We start from the raw sequence: 15,113 nt of genomic DNA, 5'->3' as shown, positions 1-15,113 counted from the left end.
ATGTATAATTACAGCTATAGCTATGATAGAGAAATGCATGGGCTGTAAAGACCTATAATAGGGAGACTTAACTGGTCGGGAAAGACTTCCCTCAAAAAGTAACACTAGAACTGAAATCTGAAACATGATGATGAGGGTTGAAAGATCCTGTACCTCCCAGGTACAGGAAACAGTATGAGCAAGAGTCCTGTAGTGGGAGGGAGAGCAACAGGTATGAAGAACTTACAGAATTCATCTGTCTCTCTCAGAGGAAGCCTGAGGTTTGGATTGGGCCCAAGCTATATTAAGGAATTTTGTTTTAATCATAAGAGTAGTGGGAGGGCAATGAAGAGTTTTACATAAGCTGCAGTAAATTTGTATTTTGAAGATTATTCTGACTGCAGAAGGAAAAAGTATTTTCAGATGTCATAGTAGATTTAGGTAGATGAATTTAGGAGTGTCTTGTCCAGGTGAGAGAAAATGATGGTGAGAAGTTGATAGGTAAGGAAATACTTAGCAGGGGAAATCATTGATTGTTGGATATTAAGTGGTGCAAGAGGAGGATGACTAACATTTGAGGCTTGCATAGTTAGATGATGTGGTGTCATTTATTAGGAGAAGGAACACTAGAATACAACCATATTTTAAAAGAAAAATCACAGGTCATATTATATATTTGAAGTAAGAAATAGCCATTGTGAGTTAAATTATAAGCATATAAGTATATTGCTCAAAGGAGACAAGTCAACTGGCAGTGTAAATAGGTGTGCTAATTGTGATTGATGCTATGTATGGCAATAATATGGACAGAGGTCCTCAAAACTCAGCTTTGAAAATCTATCACTTAGAAAGTAGATAGAGAGGCCTGGGGTTGTGGCTCAGTGATAGAGCACTCACCTCGCATGTGGAAGGCACTGGGTTCGATCCTCAGCACCACATAAAAATAAAATAAAGGGGTCCTGGGGTTGTGGCTTGGTAGTAGATCCCTTGCCTAGCATGTGTGAGGCACGGAGTTCAATTTTCAGCACCACATATAAGCAAATAAATAAATAAAGGTCCATCAATAACTAAATAAAAAAAAAAGAAGAGAAGAATGAGTGTTGAGAAAAGCTGATTAGAGGTTGGGGAAACTAAATTTTTTTATTTTTAGATAAAAGAAAATGCTGATTATTAGTCATAGGACTGTGTTGTTTTTATCTGAAAATTAAAAAAAAATAATGATTCTAAAACACATGGAGGAGGGTAGTGGGGATTGAAAACAGGGGCACCTTACCACTGAACTACATCCCCAGTCCTTTTCTATTTTGTGAGACAGGGTTTCCCTAAATTGTGAGTCTCCTACCTCAGCCTCCCAAGTAGCTGGATTACAGGCCTGCTTTATCAGGCCCTGCAGCACTTGTTTGTTTGTTTTAACCCTTTATTTGTTCCTCCTAGATATCTTTGTCTCTTAAATGAGAAACAGTTGTGTACATGTCAGGTGTGCCTTTCAGTTCTAATACTTAGAAGGGAGGTAGTTTATGCCACAGGAAGTGTTTTATCGGGAAGCAGATGTGATCCAGTGATAGGAGATGGGAAGGGGATGTTTTGTTATTAATTACTTAGCTTTCTTATAAACAAGGAATTTGTATTTCTGAAAGATGTCTTTTTCTTATTAATAGAAATCAATCCTATCTTTAAGAATTTTTATGAGTTGGTCTAAGAAGTATGCACTGTCTTGTTCTAGTCAAAGAAGTCTAGACTCTCTTTGTTAATTGTAGCATATTTCATAATATAAAATATCATGTAGGATATGTAGAATAGATTTTCTTTCCCATAGGAAGTGGTGGCAGACTATTTGTAAACTGAGAAAGCTTGAGTTTTGCCTTTTCACCACTATTCGATTCTCTTAGTTGAAATAAATTTTAAAGATGATACAGTGAGAAACTCAATATCCTGTTTTAAACTTTAAGAACTTAAGTATTTAAACCAAGTAACACTAGAATATGTAAGACCTAACATCACAGCTATATTGTTCAGTCCCGAACTCTCAACTGTGTTCTGTGCATTATAGTTTGAAAAATGTTAATTTACGTAGGTTTTGGAATCCTAAACTGGTAATTTGGATATTTGTTGTTGTTTTTTTATTAACTAGGTAATTATAGACAAGTCCTTTCTTTCTGGTCTTGTTGTATTATTTATGAAAGACCTGGTTAAGGTTGACCTATGATGATTTGCTTAGTTTTCTGTTCTTATTCTGATTCTATAGGTTATTGTTCAAGATTTTATTTTTTCTATGGGTAAATTTTAAATACATGTTTATTAAAGTTTTCTGCTTTCAAAAGGAATAAAAGCACACATGCTTATTTCAAGTTTTTGTATATTATAGAAATTAATAATTTAAAAATGAAAATATCTCATAATTCTACCCTAAATGAAAAGAACAGATTTTTTTTTTATGTATATCATTGTACCAGGTACATACTTGCCGCAGTCCGGCTGCAGCAAAATAACCGGGGGATGACGAGGAACTTGTGTAGATTGATACAGCAGGAGTGGGAGCCGTTTATTGTAGGACAAGAGGGGTATATATACATTACACACAGCTTATCTTAACTAACATAAACTAGATACAGCAGTCAACCAATAAGGAATCTCCACACTTAATGGCTCGCTGGCGTTACTTCACAAACCACTCCCTCTGGCAAAATGCCAGGAGCCATCTTGACTTGTTTACAGACCCTAACACATACTCGTATATTAAAGATCATCATTAACAAAAGTGGGATTTGCTCTACTTTGTAATGGTCTATTTTGCTTTCTGTCTTGTCTCTTAGACCTCTTTACATATTCGTCTTTTTTCTGTTATTAATATGAAAGTAATATATAATCATGGTTACAAATAAAAATTGTAAAGGTTTAAGGTGATTTCTCAGTTATACTATCTATCCACAGGTAGTCACTTTCATAAATTTCTGTGTCTTTATAGTATTTATATATACTATATGTGTTTCATTTTGTGTGTGTGTGTGTATACACACACACACACACACACATACATACATACTGTGATTTTTTTAATCACTTTCCCATTAATGTTCATAAAGCATCTACCTCTTTTCCTTCCATTGCAAAACATTGTTACATGCACATGCATTGGTAGAAATGGAAGTGCAAAAGACTGCTGGATTTTTAATTGGGCTTTTTTTTTGTTGTTTATATGGTACAGATAATCTTTGCTGTCTCTAAGAAAGAGGTTTGACTAGGTTTACTGTAGCTTTGATTCTTAGCACAGTCCTGTGAGCATTCCATAGGTCTCTATGTGATATGTACAGTCTTGGTGCACATTTTAGGCTCATGTTCTCACTTTGTTCTTGAATTTCAACATAATTTTCTATTTTGGTGAACCTGACTGATTCATATGGGAACCACTAGAACTTTAGTTGTTGTAGTTTAAAAATCTATAGTTTGCTGTTCACTATTTGATCTACCGACCAGTGGCATAGGTCTCATATGTTTCTCAAAAATGCACATTCTCAGGTCCTGTATCCATCTAGTAAATGTAGATCTACATTTTAATAAGATCCCTTGGTGGTTCACCCACACATTACAATGTGAGAAGCACTCTCCTGAAGCAGATCTGTTGCTTTATTCTGGGGGGCCTGGTCCTTTGTGAGTACATGAATGTGGTCCTTTGTTTCTTTTTGTTCTGATCAAGTGAAAAAGAAGAAAAGGGGAAAAAACATAAAGATGTTTGAACTTCAGAACTGAATACTAAGGTTATTATGTGGTTTGGAGTGTTCAGAGATGGAGCCTTCGAAGGTGATAGGATCATGATAGGATTATGATTCGTGGTTGGATGGTATTATTCGGAGGTGGTGAAAACTGTAGGGGTTGGGGCCTAATTGGAAGAAGGAGGACACTGGGGTGTCCTAGAAAGTTATATTTTGTCCCTGACTCCTTCCTGTCTCTCTCCTTCCTGGATGCAATGAGCTAATAAGCATCTTCTGCTGTGATGTTCTCCCATGCCTCAGGTCCAAAGCTATGGGGTTGACCAACTATAGACTGAGATCATTGAAACCATGAGCCAAAATAAATCTTCCTCCTTTAAGTTGTTTTTCTCATTTATTTTGTCATAGTGAGGCAAAGCTGCCTATCACATATCACTGATTTTTTTGTTCCTTGCAATGATAGGGTCTCCTGTTGATCTTTCCTGGCTTACAACATCAGCTGTATAGAAGAGAAGGGAAAATAAATTCAGGTGTGATATGATACTTGTTTAGAAAAAAAGGATTTATACTATACAATTGATTCAAGGGAACAATTTGAGCATTGTGTGAATTTTGTATTGGCCTTTGTGCCACTAGTTTGTGAGAAACACTAGCTGAATGTAGGAAACTGAATCCAACTAAACCAAGCCACGTAAAAATACTAAGAATTCGTGCATCTTTTTACAATTTTTTGTCTTTTTCTTTTTTTAATTTGTAGAATTCATACATCGTAACTACCACTTACCTTATTTCTCCACATTTTTTTATGAGCCACACTCATCCACCTATGATGTTATAGCTGTCCTTCCAGTTTCAGATAATGCTTTACCTACCACTTCACAAAATGCTGCAATTTGTCTGATGCCTACTTCCACAAGCAAACTTCAAGGTTTTTATTTTATTTTTTAGAGTTACATATCTGACAAATAAAATAATGCTGTAGTTTTTATTCACTTCATATCTTTTTAAACTTGTTCTTGTCAAAGTTTCTTAATACTACTAAGAAACTTCATCTTCCCCATAAGCCCTGAGGTTTTATTGTGCAATTTTGCTAAGTGGTGGTTTTTAGGAATGCATGTCACATTATAGCAGAACTGACTGTAGATGAAAATAATCTAAAAAAGGTTCAATCCTTTATGCTTTAGACTTCATAAGAATTCTCTTGCTACATACTTCCCTAACGTCCTGTATTTCCTTCTTCCAAATATAAACCTTCCCAATAACTGGAAGTACCAAGAAGGTAGACCGTAATTTTTATTTTCTTTCTTAAAGAATTTTTTTATTTGTTCTTTTTAGTTATTCATGACAGTAAAATGTATTTTGACGTATCATACTTACATAGAATATAACTTCCCATTTTTGGGTTATACATGATATAGAGTTACACTGGTCATATATTCATATATGAACATAGAATAGTTATGTCTGATTTATTCTACTGTCTTTCCCACTTCCATCCCAAAGCCTGTAATTTTTTGTTCCTTTAGACTTAGTATAGTGCCTGATGCATGATAGGTGCTCAGTAGCAATTTGAAATACATGTATGTGAACTTAAGTGCTTGTCTATTTATTCAAAGAGTTCAGATGTTATTTTGATTTAGCAAGTTGAATAAGCACTATACAGATTTAATGGAATTCCAATCAAAATCCCAACGTCATTCCTCATAGAAAAAGCAATTACGAAATTCATCTGGAAAAATAAGAGACCCAGAATAGTCAAAACAGTCCTTAGCAAGAAGAGTGAAGCAGGTGTCATCACTATACCAGACCTTAAACTATACTACAGAGCTATAGTAACGAAAACAGCATGCTATTGGCTCCAAAATAGACATGTAGACCATTGATACAGAATAGAGGATACAGAACAAACCCACATAAATACCGTTATCTCATAGTAGACAAAAGCACTAAAAACATATATTGGAGAAAAGATAGTCTCTTCAATAAATGGTGCTGGGAAAATTGGAAATCCATATGCAGCAGAATGAAACTAAACCCTATCTCTCACCATGCATAAAATTCAACTCAAAGTGGTTCAAGGAATTAGACCAGAGACCTTATGCCTAATAGAAGAAAAAGTAGGCCCAAGTCTTCTTCATGTAGGATTAGGCCCCAACTTTCTTAACAAGACTCCTAAAGCACAAGAAATAAAATCAAGAATCAATAAATGGGATGGATTCAAGCTAAAAAAGTTCTTCTTAGCAAAGTAAACAATCAATGAGGTGAAGAGAGAGCCTACATTTTGGGAGCATATTTTTGCCACATGCACGTCAGAGTACTAATCTCCAGGATGTATAAAGAACTCAAAAAAAACTTAACACCATGTATAAAGACATGAATGGTGTGACTTTACTTTGTGTACAACCAGACAAATGAAAAATTGTGCTCCATATGTGTACTAGGAATTGAAATGCATTTTACTGTCATATATAACAAATTAGAACAAATAAGTTAATTAAAAATTGCAAATTGTTGTTACAAAAGTATAAAAGTAATTAGTTGCTACTGGAGGTGACAGAAATTGTTGTTCTTCTGATAGCCCAATCAGCAGCCAATTTTTATTTTATTTTATTTTATTTTAATTTACTAGGAATTGAACTGAGGGGTACTTAATCACTGAGCCACATTTCCCAGTCACTATTATTATTATTATTATATTTTAAAATTTTGAGACAGCATCTCAATAAGTTGCTTAGGGCCTCACTAAGTTGCTGAGGCTGATTTAGAACTTGCAGTTCTCTGGCTTGGATTATAGGTGCATGCCAGTGTGCCTGTCTCAGCAGCCGATTTTTATAGCAGGATTCTTAATGTAATTCAGTGGTAATAATATCATTGTTTCTAATTTTAGTAAAATTATAAACACCTTAGATTTTTTAAATTCATAAATTCATTACATACATTTGAAAAATTTAGATGCATGGAAATGGAAGGAGACCCTCAGGGTTATACAAAAGTATATACAAGAGGAAGTGAGGGGAAAGGGAAAAATAATACAAGGGGGAGAAATGAATGACAGTAGAGGGGGTAGAGAGAGAAGAGGGGAGGGGAGGGGAGGGGGGATAGTAGAGGATAGGAAAGTCAGCAGAACACAACAGACACTAGTATGGCAATATGTAAATCAATGGATGTGTAACTGATGTGATTCTGCAATCTGTATATGGGGTAAAAATGGGAGTTCATAACCCACTTGAATCAAAGTGTGAAATATGATATATCAAGAAATTTGTAATGTTTTGAACAACCAACAATAAAAAAATTTAAAAAAATAAATTAGTTTTGTTCATTCAAAAAAAAAAAAAGGAAAATTTAGAAATTGGAACATGCCAACTTATTGTTTTAAATTCAGATTAAACATGAAGCTTGGGGAAAAACCTGACAAATGATATTAGGCTTTCATGATAATAGATAATAATGTTGAGCACTTGTTATCAAACTTTAGTTAGCTGTGAGAAAGCAAAACTTCTTCTTTATTTGACTGAGCCTCCAATAGTCTGTCACTTTCTCCAACTACAGATCTTTATGCTTTCTGATTTCAGTTGATCCTTTTTCTGTTTTTTAGTATGTCCTAGTTTCATATTCCTCAATTAAATAAGGAAGTTTATGGTGAGAAAAATTGTGGTGGCTTTTCAAAAGAATCATTGATTAATTTAAAAACTTCCATAATTTTTCTTACTCTTAATCTTAGCTGTTTGGTATGTAAGAATATTTTATCACTTAATATTGATTTGAGTTTTACATTGTTGATTTTGGGTCTCAAATTCCATTCTTATCATGCAGTGTTTCTTGAAAACTTTAATTTTCCACTGAGCTTTTATAACGGGGTGATCTTAATCAACTTCTCTCCCTTATAAAACCTGAAAAGCCTGATATCTTATTATAATACTGAAAAGATACTCTGTCAGGGAACTTCACTGTATTAATAAAAATATCTGTATTATAGACTTAAAGTAGTTGTAAAATTGAAAGAAATTTGCTTGTGTAATGCTTTAACATAATCCCTACCTATAGACAATTTGCAAGAGTGCAAGAAATTCCATATACTCTTTACTTATATTCACAATTATGTACATTTTGCTCCATTTACTTTACCCTATTTTATCTCTCTCTATATTAGGTTTAATTCCTGAGTCTGAAAAATTGTGATCTTTTGTCCCTAAATACCTCTGTATATTTCTTAAGAATGAAAATATTATCTAATATAACCACAGATTATTAAAGTGAGGATTTTTAAGATTGACATATAATTCTTTTATTTATTTATTTATTTATTTTTTAGAGAGAGAGAGAATTTTAATTTTTTTTTTTTCGGCAGACACAACATCTTTCTTTGTATGTGGTGCTGAGGATCGAACCCGGGCCGCACGCACACCAGGCGAGCACGCTACTGCTTGAGCCACATCCCCAGCCCCTGACATATAATTCTTTAATCCATAATTTATGTCAAATTTTGTCAGACTATAGCCATAAGGACATTATTGGAAAAACTACCAGTTTAGGATGCAATACAAAATTGTGTATTGCTTTTGATTATCTATCTTTAGTTTCCTTTAAAATGAAAGAGTTGCATAGTCTTTCTTTATATTTCTGGATCTTGATATTTTTTGAAGCAAGGAGTTGTTCTTTTATAATGCTTTTTAATTTGGGATTGTCTGCTGGCACATAATATCCTTTTGTCTCAGTAGTAGTACTGGGTTATTGGTTCATTCATTCTTTTGTCGGTTGGTTGGTTCATTCACACATTTATTCATTCTTTTCAATGAATTTACTCCTTTCTTGAGCCCTAGGATACACAGAAAATAGTTTCACAATTGCCAATCTGTAATACTGGATAAGTAAACGTAGTAACTAGAGTTTATTGTTGCTTACTGATTTTTAAGACAAAATTTAATTATGGGGAAATAAGTACATTTTAAGGGTACATTTAATGATTTTTGACAAGTATACACACACACACACACACACACTATACATCCCTATCAAGACTTACAAAGTTTCCATCATCCCACACAGCTTCCTGGTTCCTCTTAATGGTTTCCTCCACCACTCTACATTACTTTTCAAGTCCCCTCACCTCCTTTCTATTCCCATTTAAGATTAGTTTTGTCTGCTTTAGAATTCCATGTTAATGAAATAATATATAGTATGCACTCTTGTATCCACTTTCCATCATTGACACATCTGTGAGATTCATCCATTTACTTTATGAGTTAATTATTTGTTCTTTTTATAGCTGAGTAGTATTCTATTGTATGAAAATACTGTATTTTATTCATTTTACTATGATATATATTTGGGTTGTTTCCAGTTTAGGTCCACTATAAAAAACTGTTATGGAGATATATTTAAAAATTTTTCTTATACAAATAGTTGTAAGTGGAATTACTGGGTAGCGTTGTATGTTTAACTTGTTAAAAAAAAAAAAAACTGCCAGCATATTTCATGGTAATTGTACCATCTTACGCTGCTATTACCAATTTTTAGAGTTCTAGTTGTTCTGTATCCTCACCAATATCTGCTTTTATCAGCTCTTTTTAGCCATTCTTGTGGATGTGAGTGACATCTAATTATGTCTTTAATTTCTTTCCTTAATTTATTGAGATTAAATACTTTTCATGTGCTTTTTAGCCTTTAATTTTTCTTTGTAAAGGATTTATTCAAATAATTTTTTTAAACTAGTAAGTTGTAGAAGTTCTTACGTATTGTGGTACAAATTGAGATATTTTTATAGTGGATAGTTTCTGACAGTTTTTGGTTTTTCTAATGATGTCTTCTATAAAACAGAAGTTTTTCAATTTGTGAAGTCATATTTAGTAATGTTTTCCCATCACAATTACTTCTCTCTGTGTTCTAAGAATTCTTTGCCCACCCTCAAATCACAAGTATATAGTTTCATTTACAAGCTTTACAGTGTAATATTTTACACTTAGGTCTATTTCCCATCACAAATTATTATTTTTTTGGATGATGTGATGTACCATAAAAAGAGAATTTAGAACATAATGTTCATTGTTTCTTTATATAAATTAACATTTATAGGTGTTTTTGTTTGTTTTTAAGTGCTGGGAATTGGACCCACAGCCTTACAAATGCTAGGCAAGCATTCTACCATTGAGCTATACCCCCAGTGGGTTTTTTTTTTTTGTACCAAGGATTGAACTCATGGGCACTTGAACACTGAGCCACATCCCCAGCCCTATTTTGTATTTTCTTTAGACACAGGGTCTCACTGAGTTGCTAAGTGCATCACTTTTTGCTGAGTCTAGTTTTGAACTGGCCATCCATCTGTCTCAGCCTTCTAAGCCACTGTGATTACAGGCGTGTACCACCACGTCTGGCTATAGGTGTAGTTTAAAAAAAATATTTATATTTTAGTTATAGGTGGATACAATATCTTTATTTTATAGTTTTTTTATGTGGTGCTGAGGTTTGAACCCAGTGACTCACCCATGGAAGGCGAGCTCTCTACTTCTGAGCCAGAACCCCAGCCCAGTACATGTATTTTTAATAAGGGAAAAAATTATTATTGTAAGACCCTCTAATTTGATGTATTGTTTTTGAAAAAGCCAAATACTTCAACATTTACTTCATATATGAATGTATAAATTTAGAGACTATATATTTAAGCAAAGAAAGTGAGGTTATTGCTTTGTAGTAATGGAAATGATAGAATATTTCAATCTGTTTTTAAAGGAATATAGAGGTTAAATTTCTTTATTGTTCATACTATACTAAGAAAAATATAAAAAAATATAAATTCACTGTGCACAGTTTACAAATAAATGGACAGGTTTTTTTGTTTTGTTTTGTTTTTTAATTTTGTTTTTTTGTTGGTGCTGGGGATTGAACCCAGGGCCTTGTGCATACAAGGCAAGCACTCTACCAACCGAGCTACAACCCCAGCCCCCTAAATGGACAGTTTTTAGTTTGCCAGAGGAAATCGCTTTTTTTTTATCCAACTCACAAAGTAGCTTTGATTGCCCTGTCATATCTCTCTTATTGGTGGTCTGAAGTGTGTCAGACTTTCCATTTGAAACCCCTATTTTCAGGGGGTTATGAGTAGACAGTTGAAGAAACTGTAACTGGCCAAAAACTTGGCACTCATGATCTTGGTTCGGTATAAGGTACTTGCTTTAAAAAAATGTTAAATAGTCAGCTCTTTTTTAAAAGTGTAAGTAGCACAAAGAGGAATAAAGGAATTTCTTTGGTTAAACAGATAGGAAAAATATTTCCAACCAACTTATTCCAATTAGATTTGCATAGAAAACTTTCCTGTTCTACAAATTATTTAAGTATGTACGTTTTTTATGTTTCCATTTGCCACGGGAACTTTCCTTAGGATTTTCCTTTTTTAGGGGTTGGAATATAGCTCAGTGTTAGAGTACTTGGCTAAATGAGGCCCTGGGTTTGATTTTCCTTTTTCTTTACTATAGTTCATAGCAAATACCTTCTGATGCTGTTCTTTTCTGTCCAGTAAATACTTTCTAAATTCTAAATATGTAACATATTTACATCAAAAATGAATTTAAGTTTTGGCTTTTTTTTTTCTTTTTGCTGTGCTAAATTGAATAAAAAGTGTATAACCTTACTTTACTTTTTAAAGATCAATATCAACTTTGAGATAGATTGTAGTTGTAAATAGTTTTGATTTGCTTGAAATTAAATTTCTGAAATGCAGATCTTTGAAAACTCTGCAGAGGAGCTGTAATTCTAAGAACAGACTTTTAAACAAGTTTGGTTTGTTTTCCTTCATCTTTTGGAAATTATATATGTCCACTTGTGTACTTACTTTCATAATCTATTTTTAACTCACTCATTTGCATGGTAAACACTTGATTACTATTGGTCCATAAAGGTGTTTGTGGTTTTTTGGCATTTTTAGTTCTCTACTTATTTTTTAAAAATCACTTCCTGAAAATATAATACATAGATGTTAGTTGTTACAGGAAAAGAGATGTTCTTTTGGAAAACTTTATTTTCTTCTCTACATTAAAGAAAATTTACTTCAGGCAAGGGGTTTTAGGTGCTGCTGAAATTTTGGAGATCTGGGGAAAATGGGGCAATAACATGATACCAGCTCTTAAGCAACAACATCTGCTGTGGTTCAAAGCCACACAAAGAAAGCTGCTTAAGCAGTCGAGTGTTTTGGACTGCCCGGACAAGTGTGGTTCAACTGCAAAGACTGCAGAATAGAGGAAACTTTAAAGTTTAGAGAAGTTGTTAAAAAATGGAGTCGTGGAAAATGAGCATCTTTAAGAAACAAATACCACATAGTCCTCCAAGCTATGGAAGATCTTTGTCAGAACCTGCTTATGCAAATTCTGAGATAGGAACAAGTATTTATCAGCGGTGTGGTCCATTGAAAAGCAAGAGGAAGAAAAATGAATATGCTGTTTCCAATGTAGAAAAGACACTGGGTGCTTATCGATGGCAAAAACATCATGATTTTAGGTTGAAAGGGGGCAAATGGGAGAGATTGCAGAATAATAAAGGAGAACTGGATGAACTAAAGGTCCTGCCAGAGATGATCTGTACTAATAATGCTTCTTCCTCTGATAATGAGGTCTTTCGAACATCAACAGAGAAGCTGAACTTTGTCAACACTCAGAAACTTCGGGCTCCATTCACCAGATCTATTTCAGAACCAGAGCCCCGCTGCACTATCAAATGTATTAGACCATGGCCGACTTCAGTGGGGTCAGTGGAGTCTGAACAGCAGGGATATTTCATCCGTGGGATTTTCTCAACTCTTTCCAATGGCTTTTCCAGGATGCTGAGTCTAAAAGGAGAATCGTTCAATGAGCCAGTAAGAGAAGGTATATTGTGATAATAAGGGGGAAAAAGGATGGCTCAGATTTAATTACTATTGAAATTTTAATTGTTTTTATAAGCAGCTAAACCATTTTATTTGCTCACTATAAATCAAATTTATTTCATAGCACATTTGAAAAGGTATAGCCTCTGCTTCAGAAACCCTCTTTCAATAAGTAATAATAATTAATAGTAAGAAATGAATGGATTGGCTAATTGAAGAATTTTATATGATGTTAGTTTTTGAACTCTATTTTGGGGTTTGTGTTAAAGTTTTTTTTAATCTTTATTGATCTACTTTTGTGGGTTAAGGGCAATTTAGAGAGAAATAATCAAATAATTCTCTCATTATAGTTGAGAAACAGTAGTACAAACAATTTCTACCATTATGTCTTTATAAAAATTATTTAAAGATTAATGAATGTTATTAGAACTATATAGAGTAGAATTATACACTTATTAGAATTTTCATTTGCTTATATCAAAAATATACAATTTGAATATGGAATTCAAGAACACAAATCTTAAATATTCATATGACAAAATATAAATTTGTGTTTGATTGGTTTTATGTAACAGGCTTATCAATTTTAAAAAATCTCATTTAGGATTTGTTTAAATTAAAAATATATTTGATATTGTTGTAACATTGTTAAAACCTCCTAAATTACAACTTAGTATCTGAGTTTTGGAAATGGTTGTCTATATCTGATAAACTGTTTCAATTATGTCTTAGGGCCTGTTTTTTTGAGAAGCTTAACACTAAAACCTTGATTATGGCCAGGCACAGTGGCACATGCCCTCCCAGCAGCTTGGGGAGCTAAGATAGGATGATCACCATGTTCAAAGCCAGCCTCAACAAAAAGCTAGGCTCTAAGCAACTCAGTGAGACCCTGTCTCTAAATAAAATACAAAATATAGTTGGGGTGTGGCTCAGTTATTAAGTGCCCCTGAGTTCAATCCTCAGTACTGTCACCACCACCACCACCACCACCACCCCGAGCGCGTGCACACACACACACAAAAACAAAACAAAACTTGGTTATGGGCTGGGGATATAGCTCAGTTGGTAGAGTGCTTTCCTCGCATGCACAAGGCCCTGGGTTCAATCCCAGCACCACAAAAACAGACAAAAAAAACTTGATTGCATCTTCACCCAAATTGACCATATCAACAAAGGTTTGTACTTCCTTAAATATTTTGGGAATGGTTGAAGAATTTTGTTATTGGAATATAATTTAATTTCTTTTAAAGTATAGTTGAATACCGGAAAATGACAGTTCAGTGAAATCTTAAGTAATTTTACGTGTGCCAAAAGTTCAGTATTTTTTCTGAGCCCCAGCCTTCGTAAATATTCCTTTATTTAGTGAATTTTAATAATAATTATTTTCTTCTTTCCTTGGCAAATGGACAGTTACCAAGGGGAAAATCTTTTGTGGTGTGCTTCTGTTAACATTCCATTAAGATTTTGAAGAACCAAGTTGTTGCATTTCTTTGGATGCAAGAATGTAAGGTGATCAAATGGTGGAATGCCCAAAGGAGAGTAAGAGTTTAAATTTTCAGAACTGGTACTTCTCATGGGTAATGTGTACATTTGGTAAAAGAAGCTATATTTTAATGTTGGACTTGAAGTTCACTTTCAGTTCTAAGCATACATATCAAGTTATTATTGATCACCTGCTGGTATGTGAAGTGATGTGAGAATGTGTCCCTACTTTTTATGCATTAATGATCTGCTTAAGGAGATATAAAATGTTCTGTATTTTACTTTGTCTTATCTTATCCATTGTTATCATAGAATAATTATAAATACGGAAGCATGTATAGAGTTCAAATTTAAAGTGCTGTTGTAAGGAATTTCAACTTCATTAGTAAAGAACCACTTGTGTTCTTATTAGACTTGCTATTACATATTACAGTATTGTGTTGTTTTAGTCAGCTTTTTCGCTGCTGTGACAAAGGGACCCAATTGTAACAACTGAAGAGTAGGAAAAGTTTGTTTGAGAGCTCACAGTTTCAGAGATCTCAATCCATAGACAGCTGGCTCCATTCCTCAGGGCTCCAGGTGAGACAGGAATAATGTGGTGGAAGAGTGTGGCAGAGGGAAGTGGTTACATGCTGACCAAGAGACTCCACTTGCCAGATACAAATATATATCCCAAAGCCACACCCCAATCCCCACCTTCTCCAGCCATACCCTGCCACTTCAGTTACCACTCAGTCAGTCCCAATTAATTCACTGATTGGGTTTAAACTCTTAACATTCCTCCTCCAAACCTTCTTGCATTGTCTCACATGTGAGCTTGTGGAGGACACCTCACATCCAAACCATAACATGTGGCAAGGTATGGAATTATTATAACACAGATATCTTTAATACTCCATTAAAAATTGATATATTTTTGAATTTGAAACTCCCTAATGTTTGTTACTTTTTCAGCGAGAACCATAAGATGTGAGCAACATTAAGTAAGATATTATATATTGAGAAAATTTAAAGTAGTGTTTGACACTATTTTGCCAACTATACTGGCGGTTACTCTGTATATATTACATTATTTTTTCTACTATGCAACTCCT

At 33.9% G+C, this 15,113-nt stretch overlaps 1 protein-coding gene and 1 non-coding gene across 5 annotated transcripts in view; one reads left to right on the top strand and one right to left on the bottom strand.

The window, feature by feature from the left end:
* Rasal2 (RAS protein activator like 2) overlaps nucleotides 1–15,113 on the top strand; it is a 361,482-nt gene that overhangs the window by 111,026 nt on the left and 235,343 nt on the right. The window lies entirely within an intron of this gene.
* Trnat-ugu (transfer RNA threonine (anticodon UGU)) lies at nucleotides 10,551–10,626 on the bottom strand. Its single transcript has one exon. It is a non-coding gene; the product is annotated as a tRNA-Thr (tRNA).

This window comes from Marmota monax, unplaced genomic scaffold (assembly GCF_021218885.2).
Source record: "Marmota monax isolate L192 unplaced genomic scaffold, Marmota_monax_Labrador192_F-V1.1 WCK01_AAM20220418_F8-fsc00055, whole genome shotgun sequence".
Lineage (NCBI taxonomy): Eukaryota > Metazoa > Chordata > Mammalia > Rodentia > Sciuridae > Marmota > Marmota monax.
The sequence above is the reverse complement of the archived record's forward strand: the minus strand, read 5'-3'. Positions and strand labels throughout refer to the sequence as shown.